Source organism: Microtus oregoni, unplaced genomic scaffold (assembly GCF_018167655.1).
Source record: "Microtus oregoni isolate MIOR12 unplaced genomic scaffold, Mior012 000079F_ref0000094, whole genome shotgun sequence".
Classification (NCBI taxonomy): Eukaryota; Metazoa; Chordata; class Mammalia; order Rodentia; family Cricetidae; genus Microtus; species Microtus oregoni.
Window position 1 is genome coordinate 4,544,768 of NW_024544537.1, and position 23,290 is coordinate 4,568,057.

The 23,290-nt window shown below is 38.7% G+C and overlaps 1 pseudogene; it reads left to right on the forward strand.

The window, feature by feature from the left end:
* The window catches only part of LOC121441600, a 51,172-nt pseudogene extending 30,986 nt beyond the window's left edge, over nt 1-20,186 (forward strand).
* The last annotated feature ends 3,104 nt before the right edge of the window (nt 20,187-23,290 follow it).

Here is a 23,290-nt window from a genome sequence, read left to right on the forward strand (position 1 = left end):
AATGGGAAATCTTCTTAAACTTTTTTCTTCAAAGACTTAAAGATATCACATAGAAATCGTTCACTTGTTTGGTTTTAATTACCCCAAGATATTTTAAATCATTTGAGATTATTATGAGTGGTTTGGTTTGCCTGAATTCTTCCCCTCTATGCTTTTTATGTGTATATTAAAGGGAAACTAATGTGGAAACACTTTCAGGCAATAGCCTTAAGGGTACCTGCCCACTGGGGCATGGTCACTTGTATTATAAACAGAAAGTCAAATCTAGTGTGTCCTCTTTCTTGGCTGCTGGATTCAGTTCCTTTTCCCTGCTTGTGCAGAAGGCTGTGATCTGTGAGTCTACTCCTAAGTAAAGATCCCTTTATTATACTCAATTCCAAGCTAATGTGGGACTGCTTTATAGTATCCATCTACATCTGGCACCTCCTTGTTCCTGACTCCATACCTGCCAAGACCAGCCCAAAATGTCTGAGGCCCAAAGGTACATGGACCAGAAGGTCTCCCACCCTTGCCTCTCTGGCTTAATTTTATCTATTCAGTGGAATAAACCCCACCATAGTGGAGCTACAGTGTGGTGATTTTGTAATTTCATGGACTCACGCCATTTTCTCTGCCATTCAGTCATCTGGTGACTTGCCTAGCTTCTGGTTTATGTTCCCTGCTAGTATGCTCTGGGTTCTTTGATATTATGGAAAACAAAAACAACCAAACAAACACAAAAAAGCGACTCACTAGATGTATTGATTTAATTGCTCTTAATTAGTCAAGCAAAGCTCCAATGTGGAACTGAATGGGACTGTTCATGCTGCTGCAAATCACATATCTCTACACTGTGACTGCTAATGCAACACTTGCTTGTCAATAAAAAATATTATACTTGCAACAATATACTAAAATTTCATAAAGAAGATAAGTCATTTAATTAATAAATAAATCAATAAATTTGAAAGCTATATAATTGCAGACTGTAGCATGAGGTCCTGCTTGTTGGGGTTTCTGTCCTGCCCAGTTCCCAAAGCCATTTAGCCCCAAAGAATCACACTGAAGTCTATATTAGATATAAACTGATTGCCCCATTAGCTCAGGCTTCGTATTAGCTCTTATAACATATACCAGCCCATTATTCTAGTATATGTTAGCCACATGACTCGGTACCTTTTTCAGCAGGGCAGGTCACATTCTGCTTCTTTGGTGTCTGGACAGTACTGCAGGAAGAGCTTCCTTCTTTTCAGAATACTCTTGTGCTCATTGCACAGCCTGTACTTCCTGTCTGGTTGTCCCACCTATATGTCCTGCGTTGGCACTCCAACATGATAGACTGACTACATGTGAAGCCTGGGAAAGCTTGAAGAGGAATTCTAGTCACAAATATAGAAATTAGCACAGCTGGTGGCATGCTGTAACTCCATTGGGAGAGAGTCTCCTGACTCAGAAGGTGTACAAAACAAAAAAGAGTTGCATGATTTTGAGACACAGCTTCCTGGGCTGTGCTGCCAGTACAAATTCCAGCTAGTAAGCATTTCAATGACATTTGTGGGCCTGGGTATTTCTGTGCCCACTCTGGTGAGGGAGGAAAGTGTCTGAGATTATGTCTGTGGCTCAGCTCTTCCTGCCTGGGCAGATGGCAGGTTCAGGCTTGGGCAGGCAGGAAAACATGGTAGCCACCATACACAGAGATGTTTCCAGGCTGTGCAGCGCTCTGAGTGGCAGAATTGGCTGTAATTCAGATAAAACATGTTTATGTTCTGCACGCTCATTCTCAGAGTTAAAGTGCTGAGTGTGGCTCCTATCTGGTGGCCCCAGAGCTAGCAGAATGGTATGTCCACAATTTTAAAATTGGAGAGAGGTGGAGCCAACATCCAGAGCAGGTACAACCACACTGCTTAGCATTTTAAAAGCTCTTCAAGACAGTAGAGAATTACAAACAATGTAATAGGAGAGATTCAGATATAAGCGACTTCTAAATGGGTCACAATGTTGTATAAATGTATGCAGGTTTGAAAGAGAAAAGATAAAAGAGCATAGAGAGTAATAAAATAAAGTTGATGCTTTAAAAAAGGTAAAGTTTTTAAAGTGACAGAGTACAGATAGTCATGGATTAAAAGAAGTAAAGAAATATAAGCCACATAAAAATGGAAATTTCTCAGAGAGTCTGTATTATGTATATTATTATGTTTTCTTTAAATATTTACTGTGAAGGAGCTAGGTACAGAGAGACATCTCATTGTTTGGGCTGCTAAGCTAAACCAGCATGGATATTATGAAAGTATTATGACTTCAGATTTGTGGTCTAAGGATATGATGCTTTGGAAAAAAGGTTCTTTTATTTTCACAGAGGATGAGACCCTGTGGATTCCTTCTTGACCATTATGGTATGATAGACCAGGCCTTCTTGAAAGGTTGCTTTCATTGGTTAATAAATAAATAAACTGCTTGGCCTGATAGGGCAGAATTTAGGTAGGCAGAGGACACAGAACTGAATTCTGGGAGCAAGAAAGCAGAGAGTCAGAGAAAGCCACCATGGAGCTGCCAGGTCAGATATGCTGAACCTTTCCCGGTAAGCCTTAACATATAGATTATTAAAAATGGGTTAAATCAAGATGTGAGAGTTAGCCAATAAGAGGATAGAGATAATGGGTCAAGCGTAATTTAATTAATACAATTTCTGTGTGATTGTTTTGGGTGTAAGCTAGTCAGGTGGGACAGGACAAAGGACCTGCTCTCCTTTCAACAGCAGACAATATCACCATCCAGGAATTTAATAACCTTTTTTGCTTATACTATGGATGGTATTCTGCAGCGGTTTTTCTGACACATCCATTTTTTTTTAACAGTTTGGGGACTTTTTTTTATTGAAAGAAAAAAAAAGGAAATTACCACCTCCTCCCAGCCTCCCATTTCCCCCCCCCTTTTCACTCTTCTCCTCCTCCCCCCACTCCTCTCCCCCTCCATCTCCAGTCCGAAGAGAAATCAGGGTCCCCTGCCCTGTGGAAAGTCCAAGGTCCTCCCCCCTCCATTCCAGTCTAGGAAGGTGAACATCCATACTGGCTAGGCTCCCACAAAGCCAGAACATAAAGTAGGATCAAAACCCAGTGCCATTGTCTTTGGCTTCTCATCAGCCCTCATTGTCCGCCATGTTCAAAGAGTCCGGTTTTATCCCATGCTTTTTCAGTCACAGTTCAGCTGGCCTTGGTGAGCTCCCAATAGATCAGCCCCACTGTCTCAGTGGGGGGTGCACCCCTCGTGGAGCCATCTTAGGGTTGGCAAGAGACTTGAACCTAGAGGGGCTCCCAGGTGCCCAGGGCGATGTTCCCAGTTAGCTCCTTGGGCAGCTGAGGATAGGGAACCTGAAATGGCCCTATCCTATAACCATACTGATGAATATCTTGCATATCACCATAGAACCTTCATCTGGTGATGGATGGAGATAGAGACAGAGACCCACACTGGAGCACCAGACTGAGCTCCCAAGGTCCCAATGAAGAGCAGAAGGAGGGAGAACATGAGCAAGGAAGTCATGACATCCATTTATTTGATATTAGGACTTAGCTTTGCCTTTCACATTATATCCTAAAAAAAATGGTTTGATAACAGAGCCAAGAATCAGATACTTTTAAAAATAATAGTGTTTCACAGACTAAAAATGAACAACTGAAAATATTAATACCATGAAAAATCAAAGATTAGCTGAAAACATTAATTTGTCTGACAAAATTGAATCCATTTCAATGGGTGCTGAGAAATTATCTAATAGAATCAATGCTGTTGAATTTGACAATCAAAATCTGTTAAAGTTATGATAAGTTACCGGATAGAGTATCTCTCAAGGAAGACAATCTGCATACCATCCAAATAATATCCAAGGAGGACATGTTATCCTTAATGGAAAATTTTCATATTTTGAAATCATATTTGCAGAATGAGGACTAGAGGTTATTTGAGTAAATTAAATTATTAGAAATACTCACAGGTCAAAAGATTTAAGCTTTATCAGACAGTGGTAAAAAATAGGAAATGATTGAGGAAATTATTGGAGCTGATGAACAGGCTTTAGCATTTCTGGCTTTTGAAAATTACATTTTAGAATGCAAAAATGTACTTGGAACTTTAAAGGGTAGGTAAGCATCAATGGATGAATAGATCCTGCATACAATGAACATTGAGACATTTGACTATAATACTGAGGCTTGGGTTGAAGAAACAATTTACAAAGGTGTGAGGAGATATCAAAATGACAAATGTTTTAATTCTGGTAGAATAGGACAACTGAGAAGAGATTGGTAAACAAGGCATCCCTGGAAATAATGTCCCCTCTAGAAATGATAAAAATAAAATGTCTCAATCTTCTAGATTAGGTAGAAGATGTGGTAATGGTCAACATTGGAACAATGAATATCGATGTAAAAAAGGAAACAAGGCAACATGATACTATCAGGAAACTCCATGGGGGGGGGGACCTCTTACAGGCCCCTACCTCAAACATGGTCCAGTCATTCCCAATCAGTTTGGAGAACATGTATCACGAGGAAATTAAAAAAAAAATCCAGTGCCTGCTGAAAAAAAAAAAAAACCAACAACATACTTTTCAGATGATGGAACAAACCTGAAAGATAAATTAATGAATCAAAAATTCCAATAGAAAATAGGAAACACATAATTTGGCAGACTTCTATGAATGATCAAAGACCAAAACTAAGAGTGAGTATAAATAATAATGTATGAAAGGGCTTACTGAACACAAGTATGGATATGACTATCATTTTCAAGAATCTCGACATCCAAATTGCCTTTTCAAGTGGCAGATGTTCAATTCCTATGAATTTAAACCATAGCTCAAGTGAACCAATTATAAGAAGGGTTGAACTCATAGGGACAGAAGGAAAGAGAGGAAGGCTGAGGCTGTATGAGGCTAATACAGTAGTAAATTTATGGGGTTGTGACATGCTGCAGCACTGGAATATGATGATTAACATTCCTGCAGTCTCAGAAAATCAAAGGTCTCCAGCCATTCAGTTTGTGCACGAACACAAAACAATTAGCAAACCTTCAGAGGTACCAATGGCCCTACCTTTAAAATCATTAACTAAGAAACCAATATGGGTTAACAATGGACTTTAACAGAAGAGAAACTTCAGGCATTAGAACAGCTGCTACAGGGGCAAGTAAGTGCTCACCATATTGAAGAATCAACTAGCCCTTGGGATTTTCCTGCATTTGTTGTTAAAAAAATCAGGAAAATGAAGAATGGTATCAAATCTAAGTGCAGTTAACAAGTTAATCTAACCTATGGGCCCTATACAATCTGGAACTTCTTTGCCTTCCCTATCGCCTAAAGGAAGGCCCCTTATACTTATTGATTTAATATATTGTTTCTTCACTATAACCTTACAAGAAAAGCACAGAGAAAAAATTGCTTTCATAGTGCCTACTTATATAATTCTCAACCAACTAGGAAAGGTCAATGAACCATCCTCCCACAGGGAATGCTCAATATCCCTACACTGTGCCAATATTTTGTAAGTCAGCCATTGGAAATAATATGAAAACAATTCCCTAGATCTATAATTTACCATTACATAGGTGACATTTTACTATCTGATTCAAATGCAGATATATTAGAAAGAATTTTTGAAGAAGTAAAAAAAGTTTTTACTAAATGGGGATTATAAATTTACCCTGAAAAACAAAAGAGGAGATTCTATCAGTTACCTAGGTTATAAAATAGGTTTAAAAAAAATTACAACACATAAAGTACAAATTAGAAGAGACCGATTGTGAACCCTTAATGACTTTCAAAGTTTCCTAGGAGACATTTCCTATCAATGATCCATTATTGGGATAATACCTGATATGATAATAATTCATTCAAACAAACCTGAAATAGTGACAAACACCTAGTCTCAGGGAATTAACAGGTGAAGCTGAGAAACAATCAACTTTGGTTGAAGAGAAATTACAGACGGCACGTGTGGATCACTTGGATTCAAATCTTAATTGCATTCAATTCATATTGCCTTATACAAATTCTTCTGAAGGAATTTTAATGCAGAAGGAAGATACTTTCTCAAAAGGACGTTTTTACCTATAACGAAAAAACAATTATGTGGAAACGGTCTCTGAATTAATTATAATAGAAAAATTGAGACTGCATCAACTAAATGGAATAGACCCAGCAGAGATTATAGTGCCCTTTACTACTCATGAAATTAAAAAAAAAAAATCTGGAAAGGGAATGAACCTGGCAAATAGCTAGCACTATTTTTTTAAGAGAGATTAATACCAATTATCCAAAAAGAGATAGAATTAACTTCATAAAGAAAACTACTTGGGTCCTTCCCTGTATTGTACGTGACACAACAATAACTGAAGCCTGTACTTTCTATACTGAGTCAAATAAATCAAGAGGGGCAGGTTAATTAAGTAAGATTTAAGTAAAGTGGAAAAACACCCTAATGATTCTATTCAAAAGGCAGAAATATATGCTATTCTCATGGTACTAAGGAATTTTGAAAGAATCTTTCAATACAGTTACTGATTTACAATATGCAGAAAGAGTTGCTTTTCATTTTTAAACTGCATAATTTATACCAGATGATACAGAATTGACTTTATTGTTCATTCAGATTCAAGATATATTTAGGAATATGCGTGGTCCCACATACATAACACACATCACATCCCATTAGGGTCTGCCGGGTCCTGTGCCAGGTCCTGTGGCTATGAAGATTATAATTAGATGTTCCTTTTGTTCTTTCTATAATGAAACACTGCTATCCACATGGAGTATCCTAAAGGGTATGCAAAGGAATTAAATCTGGCAGATGGATGTGTTACACTTTGCAGATTTTGGAAAATTAAAATATGTGTACTACACCATTGATATTTATTCAGGCTTATAATGGTCAACTGCTTTGAGTTAAGAAAAGGCTAATTCGGCAATCACACATTTATTAAGATCTATGGAGATCATAGATATACCTGCATAAATGAAGACAGACAATGCTACAGCATATGTCTCTGAGAAATGAAACAGGTTTTTGCTTATTATAATATAAAGCATATTACAGGTATATCAAGCAATTCTACAGGTCAGGCAGTTACCGAAAGATCAAACTGAACTATAAAGAATATATTACACAAACATAAAGGGAATGAAAATACCCCCAGAAATACATTCCACAATGCCTTATTAACTTTGGATTTTCTTAATGCTAATGAGAAATGAACAACAGGAGTAGAGAAACAATGGATAATAGAAAAAATTATGAATGAAATCATTCAGTGTATTTCAATGAGGGTTGACCTCACAATGGAAACCAGAAGATGTGCTATGTTGGGAAAGGGGTTTTGCTCTTGTTTCTACAGGAGATACCTGTACGGATACCATCAAATTTAATAAAGAGTTGGTTTGAAAAAAAGAAACCTCTTGAGAAAAAGAAATGACAGCTCATCCACAGAGGAGACAATCATACAGGTGATGAGAAAATCTCATAAGAGTTTGGGAAGGTTTCTGTTCTTGTCTGTGCAGGAAAATTCTCACCTTCAAAATATCAAGAGACCTTGGATATCTAGATGCCTAAAGGAGAAAAGATACTATGTAGAAAAGATCACCAAGTGAAGAGAAATCTGACTTATAAGGACAGGTCAACTGCAGGGTAAAATTTCATTACCTGAATATAATTAAAGCTGGCTTTGGAGCTGGATAATGGCTATCTTTATTAAATTAAAGCATTTTGCTAAAAGAAAAATTCAGAGTTTCTGACTCATGATAGGAGCCATCTTGTATGGAACAGAAAGAAGAAAGAATTTAGGAAAAATTTTACTTTTCTCCATACCTATTTTTGTCTCTGTCATACCATTTGTTGAATATATGTTTATATAAATAATCTTTAAGTTTTCCACAAAGAACAATACATTTTCCTGTAGTAATCTTTGAAGTTTCCAGGAAGAAGACAGGACCCCACAACAATGATTCCATCTTCTTAATATGATGTCATGATGCTGATTAGTGTTATTTTAAGATCAATTTTGGGTACCATCTACTCAAAATGATTCGAACTTGATTAAATAAAATGGTGTACCTTCCTATAATGTTCTAGCCAGAATTTCAAATAAGAATTTCAGAAAAACCTTACCAATGACTCAGAGACTTGTTGCAATTATACAAGACAGTAATTTTAAAATGTAGCCATCATTTTACTATTAGAGAATCCTATACAAAAAAGACAGCAGCCCTATGACAGCTGGAAGCAATTCTAGAAGACGATGTCCCCTCTACAAATAAAGTTTGTACTCAGGGTCAGGGACATCAATTAAGGGTTGATCGTAATTGACATGTGATTCAGTTTCGGGGTGTGAATTATGTAGACTCAGGGATCTTCTTTGAAAAAGAAAAGGTAAATTGGATAGAATAATGGATTAGTGTGATCTTAGTCACAATAATAATAATAGTGAGTAATATAGTGAATACTTGTGAACTATTATTTATAGGCAATTTATATTGGTATGGTACCTATATATTGACATAACTTTAAATTATATCTGTTATATCAAATATACTCCTATTTATCTTTATAATATTTGTACACCAATGCAAAGTTATTTTTCTTATTATATTCATTCATGCTTTTATTTCCCCTTAAGATATTTTGTATATTGATACAAATTTAGGATATATTTATCATATTGCACTATATATTTCTACCTCTAATCAAATACTTATACATTGTTTACATTTTGAGGTTATTGTCCTCATTTGCTACACAGTTGTTTTAAGATTCTTTAATATTCAAATATGAAGTCTTAGTCTTTAAGATATATAGGTATTAAGAATTATAGGTCAGTAGTCATCCATGTTTGTCATACTTATAGTTAGACTAATAAGTTTCTTTAGACACATACAGATTGTATTCTTCATGGATAGGTAGGTAATCTTCAACCAATTCAAAGAGCTGTAGAATAACTAAGGTTTTTTTTGTTTTGTTTTGTTTTGTTTTGTTTTGTTTTGTTTTGTTTGACCCGAGACATGATTTCTCCTGGCAGAATCAATGTATTCCTGAGAGTATGTTGGGCACTGAAGACACTCCACTTGGAGGTTTTTTTTTTGTTTGTTTGTTTTTGGCAAAACTGGTCTTTGAACAAGGAACTGCCCATGCTTTGAACATTGACAAATGCATGGTGTCTAGACAGGACAAACAGGATATTAGAAAAACAACTGCAAATCTTGCCAAGACACTGTAAGATGATTTTGAAAATTTGGTTGAATTTTTAAATGGTCTGTCAGTTACTCTAAGCCTTAGCCAAAGTTGGCTGCTCCAACATTGCAAATGAGACTTTGGTTAATTGCCCAGGTGGTCAGTTTTCTCTGTCATTTATTGCACATTAATTTTTCTTTCTTTAAATTATTTATTTTAAAATGCATTATAAATACATTCTGCTGGGATCAAATTTGTTCAATTTGTTAGAGTTGGCAAGATACTTGAACCTAGAATGGCTCCCAGGTGCCCAGGGCGATGTTTCCAGTTAGTTCCTTGGGCAGCTGAGGATAGAGAACCTGAAATGACCCTATCCTATAGCCATACTGATGAATATCTTGCATATCACCATAGAACCTTCATCTGGTGATGGATGGAGATAGAGACAGAGACCCACACTGGAGCACTGGCCTGTGCTCCCAAGGTCCCAATGAGGAGCAGAAGGAGGGAGAACATGAGCAAGGAAGTTAGGACCGTGAGGGGTGCAGCCACCCAAGGAGACAGTGGGGCTGATCTATTGGGAGCTCACCAAGGCCAGCTGGACTATGACTGAAAAAGCATGGGATCAAACCGGACTCTCTGAACATGGCGGAAAATGAGGGCTGATGAGAAGCCGGGGACAATGGCACTGGGTTTTGATCCTACTTCATGTTCTGGATTTGTGGGAGCCTAGCCAGTTTGGATGTTCACCTTCCTAGACCTGGATGGAGGGGGTAGGATCTTGGACTTTCCATAGGACAGGGAACCCTGACTGCTCTTTGGACTGGAGAGGGAGGGGGAGAGGAGTGGGGGGAGGGGGAGACGGGCGGGAGGAGGGGGAGGGAAATGGGAGGCTGGAAGGAGGCGGAAATTTTTTTTCAATAAAGAAAAAAAAGGTTTTTTTGTAAGGAATGAAGGGTTTTATTGTTAATACATTACTGTTTTATGTGGTGAGCCCTCTGAAACACACACACACACACACAACTCAGAGCTAAGAATACTTTTATTGTTTCTTTTTTACTTTCTTTTTATTTGTTCAATGAGTCTTGCAAATCATGTATCTTTAACTCATTTATCTCCAGCCCCTCAATCTGACCTTGTAACCACTCCACTAAATAAAACGAAATTTAAGACCAAGAAAGAAAAAGAAAAAAAATAATAAAAATCTCTTCACAATGTGACAAAGTGTGTCATGTAGTATACCCCTTTGTTGATATAAATTTACTTGTGAGTTTTCATTGCAAAGAGATTTCATTGGTCTAGTACTAAGACTCTGATATCTACTACAATATCAATATTAGGCCCTCACTACTGCTCTTCTTGGATATTCTATTGTCACCCTGTGTTGTAGAGATCCCGCAGCTTTGAGTCTGTGAGTAAGGTCCCTTCACATAATCCAGAAGATCATAGATAGTGTGGGTCTTGGGGCAGGTCAACTCATAGCCCTGATTTTGGGCCTGGACAGTTGCAGGGTTGGTCACCTCACCAATGATTCCTGTCCTCACAATCAAGATGAGCATTTTAGCACTGGCTGGTTAATTCACCCTTAGCATCAAGAAGCCAGCGCAGAGGTCAAATCTGCTGCCTTCATGCTTTCAAGTTCCTTACACTGCAAGTATTAGTGCCAGCTCCCCTATATTGCCCAGGATAGGTAGAGAGGCCAATCTCCCTAGCCTTGCAGTTGCTCAGGGGAAAGACTGTTCTCCCTCTCCCGTGTACATAGGTTCAGACTCTCTCCTTGTATAAGACATCGATGGGGTAATAGGGAGTTTATCTCTCATCTTCCAATGCCACCATATGTTAGAAGAGTAATAGGGACAACCAAGCCCATTCACAACTTTGGAGCTAGTCACCCACACCTTTGATAGCAATGCCAGTTTGCCTGTGATGCCTAGGCAAGAAGCAGTGTTAGTTTTCTCGAGTGATGCATGTGGGGAATGTCAACTCTGTCATCTCCTGCACATTGTTAGGGGCAAGGGGTAAGAGAGGGCATCTCTCTCGCATCCACACCACCACATGACAGATGTGTAGTTGGATAACTCTTCCAAACATAAAGCTTCAGGCCTGAAAAACTCACACATCTGCCAATAGAGCTGATTCTATTGTGTTGCCCAGGTGAGGTGCAGGGCCTGCTCACCCTAGTGTGGGAGCTCATGCGGGGCAGGAACATCTCTCCTGCTCTTGCAACCTCAGAAACAGTTCGCCCACCTTCCCCAGACATTTATGGGTGCCAGGGGACATTTCTGCCTCCTACCTATGCCACCACAAACAGATGAGTAATGGGAACAACTGCCTCTTGCTCACTATTTTTGAGCTGATTCACCCACACCTCAGCAAGTAGGTTTGGTTCCATTGTGTTGTTCAGATAAGGCACAAGGCTTGCTCTTCTTAGTGTGGCTACTGGTGGGGGACCATGTACAGCTGTTTTGTTTTTGTGATGCAGGTAAGAGAACTGGCATCTATCTCATGCCTGTGCCACCATACAGCAGATGAGGTGTGGAGCTAGGTCTCCCTTGCTCACCACTTCAGGACAGGCTCACCCACACCTCCACCAAAAGGGTTGACTTTATGTTATTGTCCCGAAGAATTAAAGGTCCACTCTCCTGAGTGTTGCAGCTGTTTAGAGGCAGAGACAGCTCTCCTACTCTTATGAACTCACAGCCAGTTCTCTTACCTAAGTCACTTATTGAATGGCAGGAGAGAGAAGACATCTTTTCTTGCCAACAGTTTTTATTTCTTTTTGACTTCAGGAAGATGACTTTCCAGGTTACAGACTTTTATGGTGGTAGGATTTTCTTATTCTCAAACATTAAACATTTTACTCATTCACTTTTTGTTTATATAGTTTCAGAATGAACACAAGCAAATATCAACACTTACTCTGGAGCTACAATTTTCAAAGAGAGCACTGGCATCTATAAACATAATTATATGTAATTTATCCTTGTAAATGAAACAGTGAAATTCAATGAATTCAAGGTTGATATTTTCAAACATGCTATTTTAGTAATTGGACAAGTTTGCAACATAATTAGCCAGGAACAAAGAAATTCTATATATTGATTCTTATGTTTTACAAAAATAACTTAAGCCTTTTGTGTATATCTAAATGTAAAATGCAAAACTATACAATTTTCAAAGGAAAATATGGGGAAATTATACAAAATTTGACTTTGGCAATGACTACTGGATGCAATACCAAAAGCAAAATCATTAATAGAATGAACAAATCCAAATTACTGTGAAAGGAATGAAAATATTTATAGGAAATTATAAGAGAAATGTCTCATAAATTAAAACTTTAAATGTATGTATTTATAAATATATATATGGAAACATATACATATATATATGTGAAACTATCAATATCTCCAAATATCTCATCAGAAAATATATATCATATGTATATATGAATAGAAATTGAAGACACAAAATGATGATAATCTTCGTATTTCTTTATAAAACTATAAATTATTCAAATAAATATGTAATATATAACTAATAGAAAAGGAAATACCAAAATAATGGCACTAATACAATCTGACAATTATGGAACATTACATGAATTCTGATGTTTTGCTACTAACAATGCAAATTCACTCCTAAAGTATATTACAAAACAAAATTTACTGAATTACATAACAATCTGATCACTAATATTTGTTCTAATGATATAAACAAGTATATATGGAGAAGATGATGCCCCACTTAAATGTTTATTGTTGATATGAGCATGGTCAATCCCTCAGATCCATTTTAATTAAAAGATATTATCTAGGTCAGGCTCAAAGGAATGACAAAACCTACACCTGATCTGAGTACAAATGTTGATAATGTATTGAAAATATTGCTCATATCTTCCTTTTCTTGGATAATTGCAACCTAAGACTGCTCCTCTAGAAAGACTAAAAAGCTACCTCCTCGTTAAGCTGTGTAAAAAAAACCAAGTTGTATTGTATCTCTTAATGTCAGAAATAACACTTATAAACACTCACCTACATGCCTATCTCAACTTGAGCTGGAAAAGAACAACAACAATGGACATGCCAAAGTGGACAAAGTGGGTGGGGAAAAGATCGTATGTCTCAGCCCTACACAAGGAACTAGAGACAACTGAGCAAAGCTGGAAGAAGGAGAGGAAGTCTTCCCCAGGGAAGAACCTAAAATCTTGCTGCAAGATTTTAGATGCCAGGTGGTCAGACCGGAAAACACACAAGTTATATGCTATATACTCAGCACACACACACACACAAATACACACAAAAAACACATGCACACATGCATAGCGTGTATACTCCTTACAGTTGTATGACAATATCTAAATACATATATTTGCAATGAATTTGAAAGAGAGGCAATGCATTTGAAAGAGAGAAGGCTGGTTTATATTGGAGGGTTTGAAAAAAAAGGAAAGAAGGGGAGAAATATGATTATATTATAATCTCAAAAACAAAACAAAATCCATGGTGTTGTTCTTAATTCTGCAGGTTAGACGGTAGAGACGTTACGCGAGGAAAAAGACACAGACACGCAGCGGTCCCACGTGGGTGCACTTTAATGGGGAAGGGATAACAAACAGGTAGGGGGCATGCAGACACGGTAGGAAAGGTGGGGAGGAAAAAGGGAAGAGAGAGAGAGAGAGAAAGAGAGAGAGAGAGGGGCTCGTGGCAGCCCCTGCTTTTTAACGGGGAATGCAAAAGCTTCTGGGAAATGTGTCCCACGCTTGCGTGTGCTGGAGTCCAGGGCAATGCTGGGAGTTGTAGTGTTGCAAGAGAATAACACATGGATCTGTAGATAATGGGCCCTAAGACAAAACTACTCCTATTACTATAAGAAATGAGCACATTGTTCAATTGTTCCCTTAGTATTTATCTCTATATCAGTAAATTATAACCTAACTCAGCACCTGTCAGAGGAGCTTCTTTTTGAAGAAGATTGAAAAAGTAACAGTGATGCAGACTATGAATGTGGTATTATTCAAACCTCAAAGTTACATCAATACCACACTCCTTGTTCCTAGGACTTCGAGAATCTCAAGAATGTGGAAATGGAATAATGCTGAGAGATAGAGGTGGTGGATAAGTATAGTGCAACATTATTTCTGAGCAATAGTTATACCTGCCATCTATAACTGCATGCTTAAGACCTTTGGAAAATCAGATCTGACAAAATTCCAGCACGTATGTAGGAAAGGATTAAAACATTGTGCTGCTCACCTACATGAATTTCTAGTCACAAATTCTGACTTGTGGGAGGACAATAACTTTTTTGTAGCAACTTGACCTGGGATATAAGGAAATAAGTATGTCACAAGAGATGGTCCTAAACCTCTGCATATACTGAAGCACTAAGTGGACTCAATGGGTTTCACAAAAGTAGCACATGAAATTGGCAGGAAAGTGTAGTAGTGATGGTAGGAATTTGAAGGGCACAAATGGAATATGGATTTAATTAAAGCATATGTGAAATTCTCAAACAAAAAAAGCAAAACTTATTTACAAACAATTTGTATATGATTACAAGCTGGAGGGATGGCTCAGTCATCAAAGGCTAGACACACTACCAAAGATATAAGAGTTTAGAGAGGGAATATGATTACATTGAATAATTTTGAAATTAAGTTTTATTTTTGAAAATGTTATTCATAAATGATAACATTTTAAACTGACATGATAAATTTTATTTGCACATGCTTTTTTATTTAAGTGTTGATAAATAACATTCTATTTTGCTGAAATTTATACTATTTCTCTACAATTTCTGCATAACATCTTTCTTGTGCCTTTCTTTTCTGGACGCAAACTATGTATACCTATATAAATACATAGTTTTTTTTAATTATTACTTAGTATAATAATATTATTATTATTACTTAGTATAGTAAAAATATATTATACACATTTTGCATTATATTCATTGTTAAATTTCAATGTGTTTTCTCATTTTCTAAAATAAGGTATTGATGTTATTTTACCAATGTTACCAATAACATCCATTTTGCCAGTCACAATTAATGTATTTTAGTCTTATTTGATAGCTCAATAACTGAGGCAAGACAATAGCAAAAACACAAGTTAACAAGGCAAACTCAAAATGAAAAAGCAAAATTGGCCAAAAAAATTTGGTCCTGGCAGTGGACCAAAACAATGGTACCTAATGACATGCACTCCTAGATAATCACAACATGTTAGCTGTGACCACCATTTTCAAAAGAATCAACTAGAAGTGTTACTGCAAAAGTTTAATTTTCCTAACCCTATAAAATTCCTGACCCTTTTACAATAAAGAGCTTCTGCATTAGAATCTCTTCAAGACTATGTCATTGTCTCTGGCCACAGGAAATGGGAATTGTACAACAAGCAGCAGCAAAATGTCCACAACAAATGTCACCCACAATGGACCTTATTCTTTTGCTCGCTTTTTGAGTCCTTCTTACCTTTTTTTGAGGCATTTTTCTTTCTTGTTTGCTTCTCCTACTGCTGTCCCTCTTCTGACTTTCTGCAAGCATCTTGAGTTTGCCCCCTTCTGCTTTTTCTGTTTAGTTGACCCCTATTCTAATTTTCTAAGCCCTTGGTGAGGTGGGGTTTTCTTTCCTACGACTATATTTCCTTTTCTTTTTTTATATATTTTTTATATTATTATTAAAAATTTCTGCTTCTTCCCCACCTCCCATTTCTCTCCCCTTTCCCCCACTCCCCTCTCCCTCCCTCTCCAGTCCAAAGAGCAGTCAGGGTTCCCTGGCCTGTGGGAAGTCCAAGGTCCTCCCACCTCCATCCAGGTCCAGGAAGGTGCGCATCTAAACAGACTAGGCTCCCTCAAAGCCATTACATGCAGTAGGATCAAAACCCAGTGCCATTGTCCTTGGATTCCCAGTCAGCCCTCATTGTCCACCATGTTCAGAGAGTCCGGTTTGATCCCATGCTTTTTCAATTCCAGAGGAGCTGGCCTTGGTGAGCTCCCTTTAGATCAGCCCCACCGTCTCAGTGGGTGGGCGCACCCCTCGCAGTCCTGACTTCCTTGCTCATGTTCTCCCTCCTTCTGTTCCTCATTTGGACCTTGGGAGCTCAGTCTGGTGCTCCAATGTGGGTCTCTGTCTCTATCTCCATCCATCGCCAGATGAAGCTTCTATGGTGATATGCAAGATATTCATCAGTATGGCTATATGATAGGGCCATTTCATGGTCCTTCTCCTCAGTTGCCCAAGGACCTAGCTGGGGATATCTCCATGGATACCTGGGAACCCCTCTAGAGTCAAGTCTCTTGCCAACCCTAAAATGGCTCCCTTAATTAAGATATCTTCTTCCCTGCTACCATATCCACCCTTCCCTATCCCAACCATTCCATTCACCCAGGGTCTCCCCATCCTCCCCTCCTCACTTTTCTCTCCCCATCTCCCCTTACCCCCACTTCTTTTCTTAACCCTGCTTATTTTCCTGGTTAGGAATTCTTAGTGATGAATCAGTTTGTCCTAGTACATCCACATAAGGGCTGAGCACCCAGAAGGTAGAACCAATAAAGGATACTCCAACAGGTCATTTTTGCCCAGAGACACTGTGTGATCATATGGCCATGGCTTAATAAACCACAGAAGTCTTCCACTATAAGAAGCACACTTGTTCTCTGAACACTACTTTCCCTTCAGTCCTTATGGCAGCAGACTCCCTTGTGGCCTGAGAGCAACTGATGACTTTTTCCCAGGTCTACTCTGGGATTGTCTGAAGGCTCTTTGTTGTAGGAGGCTGCTTGTTTTTTCCCAGCTGCTAATCCTGAAATAATCACACAAAAACCATATTATTTGCAATTCTGTTTGGCTAATAGCTTAAGTGTATTTCTTGCTAGCTCTTGCAACTAGAATTAACCCTTCTCCATTATTTTAAATTTTACCAAAATGCTCATGGCCTACTGACAAGGTTCCAGCTGACAGCTTCCATCTGTCTATGGTGGAGGCTACATGGCTTCTCTTGACTCTGCCTTCTTTCTCCTATCATTTAGTTTAGTTTTCCTCACCTAGCTCTACTCTTTTGCCATATCTCAGGCAAAGACAATTTCTTTATTAACAAATGATATTCACAGCATATGTAGGGGAATCCCACATTACCTGCCTTTTTCTGTTTAAATAAGAAGGAAGGTTTTCACTTTAACATAGAAAGATTACATGTAACAAAACAGGTATCAAGCAAGAATTACAGTTACAATATTTATATATACTTAATCTTTTATCATAACTAAGAAAAACTATAACTATCTATTCTTCAACTCTATCAAAGTTTTCAGAAGAATATAATATTGCCTAAGTAAACAGAACGTGTAATGTAAATAACTTCCAAAACTCTACAATTGACAGAGGCATCTTTCTACATGGACAGTCACCTAAAGTTTTTCTGCATTGTTGGGGCATCCGTCTTCAGCCTACAGACCCATAGTATCCAGCACACTTATCCATGAAGCAGAAAATTTGAAGATTTGTTCTGTCTTGTAATGGCAAAGTCCATCAGTTGCTTTTTTCTGTGTCCTGCAGAATGTCTGGCAGACTCTTTCATGTATCATTAACCCCGAAAGACAATCTCACCTTTAGGCAAGTTCAGCAGTCATTTCTTTGTGAGTCCTGAATTTCCACTTCACACAGCATACAAACAAATAATTCAGGCAATAGCAGTTTTATGCCCTAGTGGCTAGTAAACTCCATAAGGAAACTCTTTGGCGCCCATCTTCCTCTTGAAGTAGCTTGGTGCTCTCAGGAGAAGATGTGTCTCACTGTCATGAAAAGTTCTAAGTTCTAAAAACATGTTAAATGTCATATTATGAAGGTCTCTGAAAGATTTGAAGAATGCCTATCTAACGGAAATATATCTCTATATATCTAGGAAACATAACTTACATGACTGCAAGATGGACTATTATAGATGATTACCTATTAACCTATATTTCTTACATTACATTTTTAGATGTGCTGCACACACATTACCTTAATCAAGAGCAGAAATACACATATAACAAAATTGACCTTAAATTTGTATCAATAAACCAAGATCCATACCAATGCAAATCTCTATAGAATATTCCTCTTTCAATGTAAACAAGCATTTGTAAACAATATTTGGGAATTTTGGCATAGCTCTCTCCAAACTACTTCCTGCTGTATATTGGGAGAAGTGTTTTGGGGAATGTTCATGTCGACCTTTTCAGGGATCTTGGTTCATAAAATCTCATTAGTCTGGAAGAAATCCATAGGGTCTCATCTCTGTGGAAACAAAGAACTTCTTTTCCAAAGCAACATATCCTTAGACCCATATTTTGAAATAAGGTACCTTTAAGATATATATGTTGGTTTAGCTTAGCAGCCAATACAATGAAATTTCTCTATGTACTTAGCTCCTTCACAGTCAAAAAAAACCAAATAAAACATAATAGGCATAACACAAACTATCTTTGTATATTCTATCTTTATGTGGCTTAAGTTTTCTTACTCTATTACATTTTTTCTACATGTTTAACATTAATTTTATGATCTTTATTCCTTTAACCTATTACAACAGCTCATTTCCTTTATGGGGAGTCGTGACCACTCTTCAGAGTGTCACATCCTCTCCTAGTCTCTCTTCTCAACTAATCCAGTTATGTGACCACCTATTAAAGGCCATTAGGGTAGTAGCTGGCCTCTTAATTCACAGAAAGGCTTTGGCAATTCTACTGTGGTTGAATCCCCTTTCCCTTCTAGGATTGGAATGTGCTCCTCAAATGGAAGCACTGAAGTTGGCAAAAGTTCTGTGAGTCTCATGCAAGGACTGCTGCCCTTGATCTTGCCCTCCATTTTTACCTCTACCTTGGCTCCCACCCATAATATGCAAAGCCTGGAGCAGAAGCAGCATTTTCTTGAAGCTTTACTGAGCTACTTTTGCAGGACTTTGAAGTTGAGGAGGCCCAGGCCTTGAGCACTCTCCCCAACTTTCTTGTCTCCATTGAGTCCTGGTGTGGAGATTATATCACCACATGACTTTTATCTTGACAGGTGCACAATGGGTGGGCCCCTGGCTGTTTTGGGCTCATCACTATTTTCTGAGGATGTAGCTGCCCCCCTTCCCTCCTCAGACGCTTCCTCCTCTACAACTTTCTCAAAGCCCAAGCTCAAAAAATATTTCCCCTCCATTTAGTGAGATGCTCAGTCACAGATTCTGTATGAAGCTTCCTGCAGTGATGAGAGATCATTGAGGCTTCTGGCCCTCTGGATATCACATCCCACCCTCCAGTCCTGGGTAGAAACAACAACTGCAACTCCTCTGATATTGTTGAGACAGGTTGTAGCAGATTGGCTAGTGATGCCACATTTTTTGGAAAGAGATGGACTCACCTTTTTGAGAGGATGAGACTGATTTGTGAGCGGGAACCTTGAAAGACCTAGCAGGAATGGTACATAGAAAAGAGTGTTCAGTTTTGTGCAGTCTGAAGAAGCTGGTCCTGACCCAGTAGGAGTGGGTCATGGAGAAAGGGAGGCTGAACTGAATTCAGGGAGTGGAGGGAAGCCTCAGTGGCAGAAGTTTTGCCTGTTGCTCCAAAGTGAAGGAGGAGGAGGAAAAAGTCACTTGGTATTCTTCATACCACACAAAGCATCCTGGCCCCGATTCAGCATTCCCTGTTCTATTATCACTGATATCCACATAGACGTGACCCAAGAGGTGCCTGACAGGGAGAACACATTTTTGATTTAGGTAGATGTCCCTTCAGAGCACATTCTGGAGACAACTGATGCTCTTCATGTAAAGGCCTAGGTGTATGACATCCAGAAGGGCCTAAGCCCAGGACTCTATTATTATTCCCCATTCCATTACCTTTTCTCTGGATCCTGGGACCTTTTTTCTCACAAAGGATAACATAGACAGCCATACATTGCCCCACCTGAATCATTCAGAGAGTCTGTCCAGCCAAGATCTTCTCCTAGGACCCAGCGAGAGTTAAGACTGCCTGTTGCATGGAGTTTATAGTGGCCTTTTTGACCAGCCATCAGCATCCTCCCCTACTTCTGTCTCAATTGCTGTATCCCACATTGACTAAATGTAAGTGCTTCCTCTGGAATTGCCCCCCCACATTCCCACTGAGAAAGGACCCCCAGCAGGGATAATTTATTCCTCCCAAATCTCTTACCCTCCTGGTGATATTTCATAGGCAGCCACTGGGTTATGCCTCTTCCAAGGGAGTCAGAAGGCCTGAGGGGTATTTGCCCCTCTCCAGATACCCTGGGTTCCAAGACTTAAGACTGCCCAGTTAGAGATGGAAGGAGGCACTGGATCCCATGTTGTCTTCCTCATATGTTACAGTGAGATATTTTGAATGTGTCCTCACTGAATGAGGGTGGTCAGTGCTGGGTCCAACATCTATGATTCCAGTACATTTTCTATATGCTTGAGCACTTATGAGTACATCCCATCTCTGTGGAGTCTGGGTGCCCCAGTGATGTTGTCCTTGTCAGCTATGTACCCTCCTAGCAGCAGCAGAGCCAGGAGCAGGCTGGGAGTCATGCAGAGGTATACAAGGGTGACTGATGCTACCCTGATTGTCCTTATTTTGAGCAAGTACTCAGACAATGGGCCATATAACTTCAAACCCATTATGATTGGTATTCTATGTTAAGGCTGTTCTTGACCTCACAGTTTTTCTACAATGGCACTCTGATTATGATAATGCATCAGAGACTCAAGCATGTACAAATGTGCAATTTGGGCTTAATATTACTCTGGACATGCTTACTGGCCGTGCATAAATACACTGCTCATATCTCACATTCCACGATTGGACTATATGCCTGTTTCCGAAAAGTGTCCAACCTAGGCTTCAAGACCCTCAAACTTTGTATGTCCCAGGACAGTGTATGCTATTTTCACAACCATGTCCAACAATCAGTTGAACCATTTCCCAAATTTTTGACCCATGTCACCAATGCTCTAGAAAAGTATGTCCCATCTGGCCTTACCAAGGATATCCTTATTAAACAGCTAACCTGGTAGAGGTCCAACACTGTCCCAATAATGCCATTGCACTTGTTAGAAATGAAAATATTCATAAGTAGGTCTTAGCTGCCCATGATATTGACACACAGAGTGAACTCATTTACATACTTTACAGCTTCCTTCAATGCCTTGGTTAATGCCGAATTTGACAAGAATGATAATTCTGCCCCACCAGACCGTACTTGCTGGAAATGTGGACACTCTGATCACTTACATAGGGTTTGTCCAAAGGATCATCCAAAGGGCTGTCATTGGACACAAGACTGTAGAAAAGCCCAACGGGTTCTGATATGATGGCATAAAGGCTTCATACTCCTGATTTATGAAGGTAAATGGTTTACCTTGGTTTACAATTGTTAAGGTGAACTGGTTCTTATATACTAGGTAGATTGCTTTGATATAAGAAGCAATGTAGTTATAATTTAAAAAAGATGGATTACCCCAATACTTTTGTTCTCTCTGCTGAGGTTGCTGGAACAGCAATAAAACCAACCTTAGTAGAGATTTTGGTGTCTTTTCGAGATAGATTGTGTAGGGTTAAGTCAGCCCCTTTAGGGGGCGGGGTTTGCCTCTGGCGTATGCCTGCCAATAAATGGGCGCATGGAGAGGCGGCTTGGCCCTTTTTTCCTCCCTACCTCCTGTACTACGCTGGAACTTTGGTTCTGTAAGTTTAACATTAAAGTGGTAAATATTCTTTGATATCTGCATTGCATTTATTTTGCGTGGATACAAGATTGAAAGCATTGTGGAACACCTTTAGGTCCTTTTCCAGAGCCAAGGTGACAACAGGGAATTTGTGTTCTTTATCCTGTATATGCTGGGCCAGCATCCCAGGGCAGTCTATGAAAATATGCCATTTGCTGTCCTTCAGATCAGTCAGCAGCCACTTGTGGTTCTTGGTTTACTATCTGTTCCAGGAGTTACAATTATAGATATAAACTGCAGAGACATTGTCATAAGTAAAACCAGGAAAAACAACAAACCACTTAGAGAATAAGTATGTTTTAAAACAATTGCTAGGTCTGGTATAAGCACAATGAATAATCATTTTCTTCCAGACAGATGATGTATGTCCTCCCCCTTTAAAATTAAAGATAAATAATTATTACAGACCATCAAAAATTGTCATTCCCCAGGCTGTTATAGCCTTTACAGATGTCAATAAACATAGTTTGGGGTTAATAATAATGGGAGTCAATCATAAGGAAATAGCCTATACCCAACCAAATCCTGTATGAGTACAACTAGGAGAACTACTGGCAGTCCAGGATTGGAAATGACCCAATCATAACCCATAAATATTTCATCAGATAGCCTCTATGCCACAAAAGTATGCAAAATACTACCTTTTGTAAAATTAAGGCTCAAAAGAATCCCATCTGCAAAACCATGGAAACTATTTAATACTTATTATAGTCCAGACGACAACCCTGGCACATATCCCATATCTGACTGCATATGGGGCAGCCAGGAATGCTTAGCAACAGGCAGCCACAGAGTAGATCACCTAATTTTGACTATAATAGTTTCCTTGCCTTTGCTGGAACAGATTAAACTTCTCCATCAGCAATTTCATTTGTCGCCTAAAAATTTACACAAACTCGATTTACCCTTGCCCAGTTGTAACATTTAATCAGAACTTATGCAACTTACCTCAACACAAGTCAAACCATTTGATTTGTCTACCAAGTTTTTTTGGCCAAGTTTGGAATCACATAAAATACCTGCTATATCCTCCTAAACTTATTACATGGTACCTTACTGGAGGGGTAGTGGTGGCTCTAATATTTATGCTTAAGTTTCTCCTACACCTAAGATCCTGACAACAGCAAGTAAAAAATACAACACTCCAGGTGTTAATAGCTGTGGAGCATGCTGGACAAAAACCTCCAAAGAAGGTGGTTCTTGCCTGGCTGATGCAAATACAGTAGGCCATTTAAAGCCCTAGTTCTCTTAAATATCTTCCCTTGCTTTTGACTTCTTAGGACCTTCTGTGGACTCAATCCTTTGAGGACTGGTAGTCAAAGATGCATAATACCTGTCTGGCAGGCCAAC